Here is a 12,624-nt window from a genome sequence, read left to right on the forward strand (position 1 = left end):
GTCCCACCTCGACAACATCTGGTGAAATTGCAGAGTGCGAAATTCAAAAAACAAAAGTAGTAATATTAAACAATCATAAAAATACAAGAGTTAAATACCATTCTTTAGCTTAGAATCTTGGGAATCGATACGCTTTGTCCGATTTACAATAGGCTTTACGTCGAAAGCATAGCATTTGATCGTCTGAGGACAGCGCCTCACCCATTTCCTGCATTAACATCAATTACCTTTGAAGATCACGTACCATTTGAAGATCTTCATCTTGTTGCAATCCAAAGGGTCCCAGTTACACAATGAATGGTCATTTTGTTCGATAAAGTCCTTCTTTGTATCACCAAAAAGTCAGTTTATTTGGCACGCTTCATTCAATAATCCACCTGTTTCCCCTCGTTCAAAATGCATGCAAAATGAATCCCAAACATTACCAATATACTTTATCCAAACAAGTCAAACATAGTCCCTAATCAATCCTCAGGTACCCTAATATGTAAATAAACAATAACATTTAAGATTGAATAAACTGTGTTCAATACCGGAGAAAAAGAATGAGGAGCGCGTACTCATTCACGTGCGCCAAAGGACTAGAGTCCTTCTGAGGGATACGTCGAAAGAATACAAATAGTTTTTCAAAAAACAAGCATGAAACAATTTATAAAGACTGTTGACATCTAGTGGAAGCCACAGGAACTACAATCTGCGTCCTAATTATTAGACTTTCCCATAGAAAAGCATTGAAAAGTCCAATGACCCTCAAAAGAAAGAATCCTGGATGGATTGTCCTCTGGGTTTTGCCTGCCAAATCAGTTCTCTTATACTCACAGACATTATTTTAACAGTTTTAGAAACTATAGAGTGTTTTCTATCCAATGCTACCATGCATATGCATATCCTGATTATATATTTTAAAAACAACCTGAGGATTGATTATAAAAAACGTTTGACATGTTTCTGTGGACATTATGGGAACTATTTGGAATTTGTCTGCGTTGTCGTGACCGCTCTTTCCTGTGGATTTCTGAACATAACACGACAAACAAACGGAGGTATTTTGGATCTAAAAATAATCTTTATGGAACAAAAGGAACATTTGTTGTGTAACTGGGAGTCTCGTGAGTGAAAACGTCCAAAGATCATCAAAGGTAAACAATTAATTTGATTGCTTTTCTGATGCTAAGTGTACTTAATGTTTTATCGTGCGATCGATAAACTTACACAAACGCTTGGATTGCTTTCGTTGTAAAGCATAATTTCAAAATCTGATACGACAGGTGGATTAACAAAAGGCTAAACTGTGTTTTCCTATATTGCACTTGTGATTTCATGAATATAAATATTTATAGTAATATTTATTGTATGTAGTGCTATGCTATTCAGCGGTTGTTGATGACACTTATCCCGATATCGGGATTGCAGCTATAACAAGTTAAGAGAAGCTAATGATCCATCATGTATGACATTTCTGGGAGCGAGTAAACATAATTTTTTTTATTACCATTGCATTTTGTATGTTCTCTATAGTTATGTGCATGAAAATGTATCAACTAACCAATTCGGGCACATTTGGGCAAACTCGTGAAGGACACCTGGCAGACTTGATACAAAATATCGTGTTGTGATGTAATTCTTCAATGGATCAGTCTGAAACTCGCTCAGTCGCGAAGTGGTAGGTCGGACAAGCTCACAGAACGTGACGGCTGAGGGCTGAAGCGCGTAGCATGTAAAAAATAATTTGTCCTGATTGCAACACTCACTACCGAGTTCCAAACTGCCTCTGGAAGCAACTTCAGCACAATAACTGTTAGTCGGGAGCTTCATGAAATGGGTTTCCATGGCCGAGCAGCAGCACACAGCCTAAGATCACCATGCGCAATGCAAGTGTCGGCTGGAGTGGTGTAAAGCTTGCCGCCATTGGACTCTGGAGCAGTGGAAACGCATTCCCTAGAGTGATGAAAGGAGAACTCTACATACCCCAGTGCCTAGTGCCAACGCTAAAGTTTGGTGGAGGATGAATAATGGTCTGGGGCTGTTATTCATGGTTAGTACTAGGCCCCTTAGTTCGAGTGAAGGTGAATCTTAACGCTACAGCATACAATGACATTCTAAACGATTCTGTGCTTCCAACTTTGTGGCACCAGTTTGGGCCCTTTCCTGTTTCAGCATGACAATGTCCCCATGTACATAGCTAGGTCTATACAGAAATGGTTTGTCAAGATTGGGGTGAAAGAACTTGGCTGGCCTGCACAGAGCCCTGACCTCAACCCCATCAAACACCTTTGGAACGCCGACTGCGAGCCAGGCCTAATCACCCAATATCAGTGCCTTACGTCACTAATGCTCGTGGCTGAATGGAAGCAAGTCCTTGCAGAAATGTTTCAACATCTAGTGGAAAGCCTTCCCAGAAGAGTGGGGGCTGTTACAGCAGTAAAAGGGGGACCAACTCCATATTAATGCCCATGATTTTGGAATCAGATGTTTGACGAATAGGTATCCACATACTTTTGGCCATGTAGTGTATGTACAGTGCGGTATCCCTCAGGGTGGTTGCCTTGGGCCGTTACTCTTCTTTATTTTTATGACTATGACTATGTACGCTGATGATTGCACACTTAACACCTATAGCAGTGAGTTAACTGAGACTCTTAGCAAGGAGTTACAGTCAGTCAGAATAGGTCATTAACAATGAACACATCTAAAACCAAAAGCATTGTATTTGGTTCAAAGCATTCTCTTAGACCTAAACCTCAACTGCAGTTGTGCATAAAGGGTGTGACCACTGAACAAGTTGAAGGAGCTAAATTCCTAGGAGTAAAATTAGATGGTAAGTTATCATGGTCAAGTTATATTGACAAAGTTGGTGTGAAGATCAGGAAAGGTATGTCTGTTATTTTTAAATCTGCATTTTTGACACAAACATCAACTGTACTAGTTGATCAGGCTTTGATCTTGTCCCATCTTAATTACTGTCCAGTAATATGGTCAAGTGAAGAAAAGAAAGACCTAGCAAAGCTGCAGCTGGCTCAAAACAAAGCACCATGCCTTGCCCTTATTTGCAAACACAGAACTAACATCAACAACATGCATGGTAGTCTTTCATGGTTGAGTGTTGAGGAGAATTGACAACTTGTCTTCTAGTCTTGTTATGGAACACTTGTGTTGAAAATTGCCTAACAACTTGTATAAACAATTTGCATACACTTCAAAACAGACATACAGTGTGGAGAACAAGTATTTGATACACTGCCGATTTTGCAGTGTTTCCTACTTAGAAAGCATGTAGAGGTCTGTAATTTCTATCATAGGTACACTTCAACTGTGAGAGACGAAAATCCAGAGAAATCCAGAAAATCACATTGCATGATTTTTAAGTAATTAATTTGCATTTTATTGCATGACATAAGTATTTGATACATCAGAAAAGCAGAACTTAATATTTGGTACAGAAACCTTTGTTTGCAATTACAGAGATCACACGTTTCCTGTAGTTCTTGACCAGGTTTGCACACTCTGCAACCTTGTACATGCCCCACCAGACATGACTCTATGGGTTTCTTCACAGTACCCAAACCAAAAATGGATATAATGTGTCACTCAGTTATGTATAAGCCATGTGTGAGCCATGTCATCGTGGAATGCTCTGCCACCAGAGGTTACTCTGCTTCTCCTCTTTCTAAAGATCTAATTTAACTACTGTATATAAAAAAATGAATAGTGTGTAAATGGTTAGTTTTTATTTAATGTAGCATTTTATGTTGTTCTTTACTTTGCCATGTATTGTACATTTTATATGTACCGCTGCATGTGCAGAAGCAAATGGGAAACCTAATAAACGAAACGAAAACTACAATGCATGTTTTTACCTTCACTACCAGAAATACTTCAAGGCAAGCAAGCACACACATTTTCTGCAGGGAATGTTATTTTCTAGTTGACACATTTTTTTTCTACAGTGACCTTGTTGTCCTACAGTTGAATAGTTATAGTACACTTACCAAGGCAGGTTCACTGTAGTAGTAAAAGGGAAGCCAAAAGTAAAGTATTGCAGATTTCTTACTATAAAATGTCAGGCTTCACTGTTTTTCAAGAGGGGATAAGTATGGTATTATTTACAGAAATTGTTGAGACAGCTGTTTGAGTTGAGTTAACTAGTAATTCAACATTATGTTGGTGTAAGAGAAGAACTGCTGTCACGACTTCCGCCGAAGTCGGCCCTTCTCATTGTTCGGGTTGTATTCGGCGGTCGACATCACCGGCTTTCTAGTCACCACCGATTCATGTTTCAGTTTTGTTGTGTTTTGTCTGTATTACACACACACCTGGTTTCAATTCCCATATCACGTTCCTTATTTAACCCTCTGGCATAAATTTCTGTTCTGTCCGTGATTGTTTACTGTCGTTAGTGGTTGTGTTTTGTGCGAGTGTATTTTGTATGTTCCTAATTGGAATTTTGCTTGATTCGTTGAGTAAACTCAGTTGTGTTACTCAATTCCCGTGTCCTGTGCCTGACTCCACTATAATTCTGCACCAAAGCGCTGACAGAATCACGGACCTGTTCAAATGGAGTCAGCAGGTGCAGCCAGCCCTTCTCTCCCAGTAGAGCAGCTCGTTCAAGCAGCACGCGACCATGTTAAACAGGCTAGGGACAGCCATGGATCGCGTGTTGCAAACTATGGACAGATGGGAGAGAGGAGGCTTTCCTGTCAATCCTACTACATCACCTCCGCCTGCACCTCAACCTACACCGATGTCCACCCCTCCGTCGTCAGGACCCAGTGGGATTTGGCTCTCGCTCCCGGGAGCGTATGACGGATCAGTTGCCGGGTGCCAGAGATTCCTACTCCAGCTCCTTTCGGACGCGAGAGACTGAGCGCCCTCATCTCCTGCCTGACTGGAAAAGCCCTGGAGTGGGCCAACGCCATCTGGGGAAGGGAAGGCACGACTCTGAATGACTACGAGGACTTCTCCCGCCGCTTCCATCTGGGGAAGGGAAGGTCCGACTCTGGATGACTACGAGGACTTCTCCCGCCGCTTCCATCTGGGTAAGGGAAGGTCTGACTCTGGATGACTACGAGGACTTCTCCCACCGCTTCTGGGCAGTTTTTGATCATCCACCTGAAGGGAGAGCGATTGTTCCACCTAAGACAGGGGATGAGGAGCGCTCAAGAGTTCGCACTGGACTTCAGAACTCTGGCAGCTGGTGCAGGATGGAATGAGCGGGCCCTGATCGACCACTACAGGTGTAGTTTACGAGAGGACGTTCGTAGGGAGCTAGCCTGCAGGGACACTACTCTCAACCTGAACCAGCTGGTGGACTTGTCTATCCGGCTGGATAACCTGTTGCCTCCCGCGGACGTCTGGATCGGGGTCCGCCCATTCCATTACCCAGCACCTTGGATCCCACACCAATGGAGTTAGGAGGGGCTGCTATGATGGGGACCAGAGGGGGGACCATTCCCTGCACCAGCTGTGGCCGCAGAAGGCACACTGCTGGTCGGTGTTGGGGTGGTTCTCCAGGAGGTCGAGGTAGCAGGTGGAGTACTGGTGGGTCATCCCAGGTGAGTAGGCACACAACTCACCCAGAGCCCTCTGTTGCACACATGTGGTTACCAATAGAATTTCCCGAGTTCTCCCCACATTCCCAGCATAAGGCGCTAGTAGATTCAGGTGCAGCTGGGAACTTTATTGACCACTCCTTAGCACATACATTAGGGATTCCTATTGTGTCTGTTGATGTTCCCTTCCCTGTACATGCCTTAGATAGTCGTCCTTTGGGGTCGGGGCTAATTGGGGAGGTCACAGCGCCCATTGCTATGAGAATGCAGGGGGGTCACGAGGAGAGAATTAGTCTCTTCCTGATCGACTCTCCTGCGTTCCCTGTTGTTTTGGGTCTTCTTTGGTTGGCCCTCTCATAATCCTATTATTTTGTGGCAACAGAGGGCTTTCAAGGAATGGTCCTGTCAGTGTTCAGGGAGGTGTGTAGGTGTTTCCTTAGGTGCCACTACGGTGAAAAGGCCAAACCAGGTTTCCACCATGCACATTCCCCCCGAATGTGCCGATTTGGCACTCGCCTTCTGTAAAAAGAAGGCGACTCAATTACCACCCCATCGACAGGGGGATTGTGCGATAGATCTCTTGGTAGAATCTGCACTTCCCAGGAATCACGTGTATCCTCTGTCACAGGAGGAGACGGTGGCTATGGAGACATATGTCACCAAATCTCTGGGACAGGGATACATTCAACCTTCCACCTCACCTGTCTCCTCGAGTTTCTTTTTTGTGAAGAAGAAGGATGGAGGTTTGGGCCCGTGTATTGATTATCGAGGTTTAAATAAGATCAAGGTAAAATACAGTTACCCGCTACCGCTCAGTATGACTGAGTCATTACAAGGGGCAAATGTGGTGTATATAGATGACATTCTAATATACTCGGCTACACGCGCCGAGCATGTGTCCCGGGTACGCAGGGTGCTTGGTAGACTGTTGGAACATGACCTGTATGTCAAGGCTGAGAAATGTCTGTTCTTCCAACAGTCCGTCTCCTTCCTAGGGTACCGCTCTTCAGCGTCAGGGGTAGAGATGGAGAATGACGGCATTTCAGCTGTGCATAATTGGCCTACTCCACGGTAAAGGAAGTGCAGCGGTTTTTAGGGTTTGCCAACTACTACCAGAGATTTATCAGGGGTTTTGGTCAGGTAGCGGCTCCCATTACCTCACTGCTGAAGGGGGGACCGGTGCAACTGCAGTGGACAGCTGGGGCGAACAGGGCTTTTGGTCACCTGAAGGCTCTGTTTACCTCAGCTCCGGTGTTGGCTCATCCTGATCTCTCCTTAGCGTTCATAGTTGAAGTGGACGCATCCGAGGCGGGGATAGGGGCTGTGCTGTCTCAGCGCTCGGGTACGCCACTAAAGCTCCGCCCCTGTGAATTATTTTCAAAGAAGCTCAACCCGGCGGAGCGAAACTATGATGTGGGGGACCTGTTGGTGGCTGTTGTCAAGGCTCTGAAAGCGTGGAGACATTGGTTTGAGGGGGCTAGACACCCTTTTCTCATTTGGACTGACCACCGCAATCTGGAGTACATTCGAGCAGCGAGGAGACTGAACCCTCGCCAGGCAAGGTGGGCCATGTTTTTTACCCGTTTTGTTTTCACCCTTTCCTGCAAACCAGGTTCCCAGAACGTTAAGGCAGACGCACTGTCCCGGCTGTATGATACAGAGGAGCGGTCCACGGATCCCACTCCCATAATTCCAGCTTCTCGCCTGGTGGCACCGGTGGTATGGGAGGTGGACGCGGACATCGAGTGGGCGTCACGTGCAGAGCCCACTCCCCCTGAGTGTCCAGTTGGGCGTCTGTACGTTCCGTTTGATGTCCGCAATCGTTTGATCTGTTGGGCTCACACATCACCCTCCTCTGGTCATCCTGGCATCGGTCGGACAGTGCGCTGCCTTGCTGGGAAGTACTGGTGGCCCACTTTAGCTAAGGACGTGAGGGTTTATGTTTCCTCCTGTTCGGTATGCGCACAATGCAAGGCACCTAGACACCTGCTCAGAGGGAAATTACAACCCCTTCCCGTTCCACAACGACCGTGGTCACACCTATCGGTGGATTTCGTGACGGATCTTCCCCGTCGCAGGGTAACACCACGATCCTGGTAGTTGTGGATCGGTTTTCTAAGTCCTGCCGCCTTCTTCCTTTGCCCGGTCTCACTACAGCTCTACAAACTGCGGAGGCCCTGTTCACTACGGGATGCCTGAGGATATAGTTTCTGATCGGTGCCCCCAATTCACGTCTAGAGTCTGGAGGGCATTTATGGAATGCCTGGGGGTTTCGGTCAGCCTTACCTCAGGTTTTCACCCCGAGAGTAGCGGGCAGGTGGAAAGAGTCAACCAGGAGAGGGGAGTGGGCGGTTTACATCCCCTGGGCGGAGATGGCCCAGAACTCCCTCCGCCACTCCTCTACCAACCCATCACCATTTCAGTATGTGCTGCGTTATCAGCCGGTCCTGGCACCATGGCATCAGAGCCAGATTGAGGCTCCTGCGGTGGATGAATGGTTTCAGCACTCAGAGGAGACATGGAACGCTGCGCATGTGCGGCTACAACGGGCCGTCAGGAGGCAAAAGGTGAGTGCCGACCGCCACCGCAGTGAGGCCCCGGTGTATGCACCGGGGGATCGGGTCTGGCTCTCGACCCGAAACATGACCCTTCACCTGCCCTCCCGGAAGCTGGGGCCATTTAAAGTCCTGAGGAGACTGAACAAGGTTTGTTATAGGTTACAACTCCCCCTGATTATCACATTAACCCCTCGTTACATGTGTCTCTCCTCAAGCCGGTGGTGGCTGGTCCACTCCAGCAGTCTGAGGTGCGGGAGGTTCCTCCGCCCCCTCTGGACATCGAGGGGGCCCCGGCGTATATAGTACGAGCCATCATGGACTCAAGGCGTCGGGGCGAGTGGCCTTCAGTATTTCAGAAACCATTCTAAAGAGGAGATCTTCCACCTCAGGAAGTGTATCTTCTTCCCACACACTCCTACTGAGACCATGAGGTTGAAGAGAGTTGAAGCGCAGAAAGAGATGGTGTTCTTTTAGGACCAGAAGGAATGTTACTCCAGCACAGAGTCTGCTGAGTGTGTTGATAGCTCAATGGCTGCCAGCTTTTTTTCCCTTTCAAAAGCTTTCACTTTGACCAAGATTCGCTGACTACTAAACAACACTCGAACCCCACTAACAGCGATACTATATATATATATATATATATATATATATATATATATATATATATATTCACCTTGGGTTTAGGGTTTTCTTGTTGGAAACAAATAAAAGAAACAGACACATTCATGAACAGGTGTGATTTGTAAAAAAAACATGAAAACAGAAGAGGAAGAGACACAACGGAGAAAATACAGAAGTTAGGGATTGCTCCTCTCAGGCGAATGAACTGTAACAGGAGGGAAGGAAGGATCGGAGGGATGAAAAGCTATTTCTATTTCTGTTCTGGGAAATGGGGAAGTGATCACTGGCAGCTTGCGTTCATTTGTGTTCTTTGTGAGGGAGCTACATTAGGACCACAGAGATCAGATGGGGTATGATACATACTCACCAGGACACACAGGCATGCCTGCACGCACACACACACACACACACACACACACACACACACACACACACACACACACACACACACACACACACACACACACACACACACACACACACACACACACACACACACACACACAGGTCTATACATCACCACTTGGTTAATGTCCTGTCCAACATCAAAGGATAACGCACTGTATGCCACTGTAACCCATTAGAATGACATTACGGTATGTCCATGTGTTTCCCATTGGAGAGACTCCCCACACAGTCCTTATCCCAGAGGGTCTACTCTAGTCTACAATTATCATTTAGGGCAACATAGAAGCACCAGCTAGCAGACACCTGACCAGATCCAAGAGAGAGAATGCCAATAGTCTATAGAAAGGAAGGACGCTATACTGTAGATATGTTTTTAAATTAAACTATTGTGTGAGTGTGTGCGTGTGTGAGAGAGAGTGTGTGAGAGAGAAAGAGAGAGAGAGAGGAGAAGAGAGACATACATTAGTTCAGTACATTGTGAGTTACAGCGGGTTAGAAGAGTGTGGATTAATATTATAAGATTAGTAAATTACTAATGTCATGAACTTTGTTTCTGAGGCACCAAAAGTATGAGCTCCAAAAGTATGAGCTCCAAAAAGTATGAGCTCCAAAAGTATTGGGATAGGGACATTTTTTGTTGTTTTGGCTCTGTACTCCAGCACTTTGGATTTTAAAATAAATGGTAAATAATGTATTGTGGCATTTTGGAGTCACTTTAAATGTAAATAGTACAAATAAGTACAAATATCATACCCCCAAGACATTCTAACCTCTCACAATAACAGGGGAAGGTTAGAATTTTTGGGGGTGTCTAATATTTGTGCGTCTGTAACTTTTATCACTCATCATTATTCATTCAGGATTATCCGTAATCAGGCTAGCATCCACATTAATGTGCAAGTGTTTAGAAACCTATTATATTGTTATTTACAATAACAGTGACTTCAAAACTAAAACCATATGTTATTTATCATTCATTTCTATTGGGCACAAAATAATCAGAAACACAACCAAACATAACAGCAAATGCATCCCAAAAATTTGTGGAGTTACAAGCGTGATGAATATGGGACCAAATACTTAACTTTTGACTGCTTTAGTTAGGGAATTTGTTCCAATACTTTTGTTCTCCCCTTGACTTTTTCCACATGTTACATTGCAGCCTTATTCTAAAATGGATTAAATACATGTTTTTCCTCATCAATCTACAGACGATACCCCATAATGACAAAGCAAACTTATGTTGTGTAAATGTATTAAAAACAAAACACAGAAATACAGAACACAGAAATACCTTATTTACATACAGTTGAAGTCGGAAGTTGACATACACCTTAGCCAAATACAGTTAAACTCAGTTTTCACAATTCCAGACATTTACTCCTTGTAATAATTCCCTGTCTTAGGTCAGTTAGGATCCCCTCTTTATTTTAAGAATGTGAAATGTCAGAATAATAGTAGAGAATGATTTATTTCAGCTTTTATTTCTTTCATCACATTAACATACTTACATACCCTCAAGTAGTATTTGGTAGCATTGCCTTTAAATTGTTTAACTTGGGTCAAACGTTTCAGGTAGCTTTCAACAAGCTTCTCATAATAAGTTGGGTGAATTTTGGCCCATTCCTCCTCACAGAGCTGGTGTAACTGAGTCAGGTTTGTAGGCCTCCTTGCTCACACACGTTTTTTCAGTTCTGCCCACACATTTTCTACAGGATTGAGGTCAGAGCTTTGTGATGGCCACTCCAATACCTTGACTTTGTTGTCCTTAAGCCAGTTTGCCACAAATTTGGAAGTATGCTTGGGGTAATTGTCCATTTGGAAGACCCATTTGCGACCAAGATTTAACTTCCTGACTGATGTCTTGAGATGTTGCTTCAATATATCCATATCATTTTCCTCCCTCATGATGCAGTCTATTTTGTGAATTAGAAACATGACGGCTGCATGGTCCCATGGTGTTTATACTTGCGTCCCTCCAGCCGCAAAGCACCCCCACAACATGATGCTGCCACCCCCAGTGCTTCACGGTTGGGATGGTGTTCTTCAGCTTGCAAGCGTCCCCCTTTTTCCTCCAAACATAATGATAGTCATTATGGCCAAAATGTTCTATTTTTGTTTCATCAGACCAGAGGACATTTCTCCAAAAAGTACGATCTTTGTCCCCATGTGCAGTTGCAAACCTTAGTCTGGCTTTTTTTATGGCCGTTTTGGAACAGTGGCTTCTTCCTTGCTGAAGGCCTTTCAGGTTATGTCAATATAGGACTCGTTTTACTGTGCATATAGATAATTTTGTACCTGTTTCCTTCAGCATCTTCATAAGGTCATTTGTTGTTGTTCTGGGATGGATTTTCACTTTTCGCACCAAAGTACCTTCATTTCTAGGAAACAGAACACATCTCCTTCCTGAGCGATATGATCACTGTGTGGTCCCATGGTGTTTATACTTGCCTACTATTGTTTGTACAGATGAATGTGGTACCTTCAGGCATTTGGAAATTGCTCCCAAGGATGAATCAGACTTGTGGAGGTCTACAATTTTTTTTCTGAGGTCTTGGCTGCTTTCTTTTGATTTCCCATGATGTCAAGCAACGAGGCACTGAGATTGAAGGTAGGCCTTGCAATACATCCAGAAGTACACCTCCAACTGACTCAAATGATGTCAATGATCAGAATCTGCTAAAACGATGACATCATTTTCTGGAATTTTCCAAGCTGTTTAAAGCCACAACCACATTAGTGTACGTAAACATCTGACCCACTGGAATTGTGATACAGTGAATTAGAAGTGAAATAGTCTGTCTGTTAACAAATGTTGGGAAAATTACTTGTATCATGCACAAAGTAAATTTCCTAACAAAGTTGCCAAAATTATAGTTTGTTAACAAAAATATTGTGGAGTGGTTGAAAAACGAGTTTTAATGACTCCTACATAAGTGTATGTAAACTTTCGACTTCAACTGTAAAATTGAGTTATCCAATGATTATATATAGCTGAATTTTTCCTCTTCAGTGTTGGGTTTTCGAGAGAAGACTAAGACCATCTCACTCCCTCACCACAGTTATTAAACAAACCACATGCATGTTTTGCCTATACAGACACACACATGCGTGCACACACACACATACAGAGATCACAATTATAGGATGTCAGGGCTGTCATTATATACTTCATAGATGCAATAATAACTCTCGATACAGATTCAAAACATCTATCAGCATCTGTAAGAAAAAGCAGTGGAGCCAATCAATATATTTCTTGATACGTATACTAGATGTGTGTTGTTGAAAAACATCGATATTTTCATGATGTATCACATTTTCCCGTCATTTGCATTTCACAGGTCTCATGAAAGAAAAACAGCTACTATGATTGCAGCTGTCTCACAACTATCGTTTGATTTCTTAGAATTAGTTTCAAAGCATTTCGCCACACTTCTCACAGCTCTATAACTATAGGACTTATGAGCCAAGGTAAACACAGGTTA

This window comes from Oncorhynchus masou, chromosome 23 (genome assembly GCF_036934945.1).
Source record: "Oncorhynchus masou masou isolate Uvic2021 chromosome 23, UVic_Omas_1.1, whole genome shotgun sequence".
Lineage (NCBI taxonomy): Eukaryota > Metazoa > Chordata > Actinopteri > Salmoniformes > Salmonidae > Oncorhynchus > Oncorhynchus masou.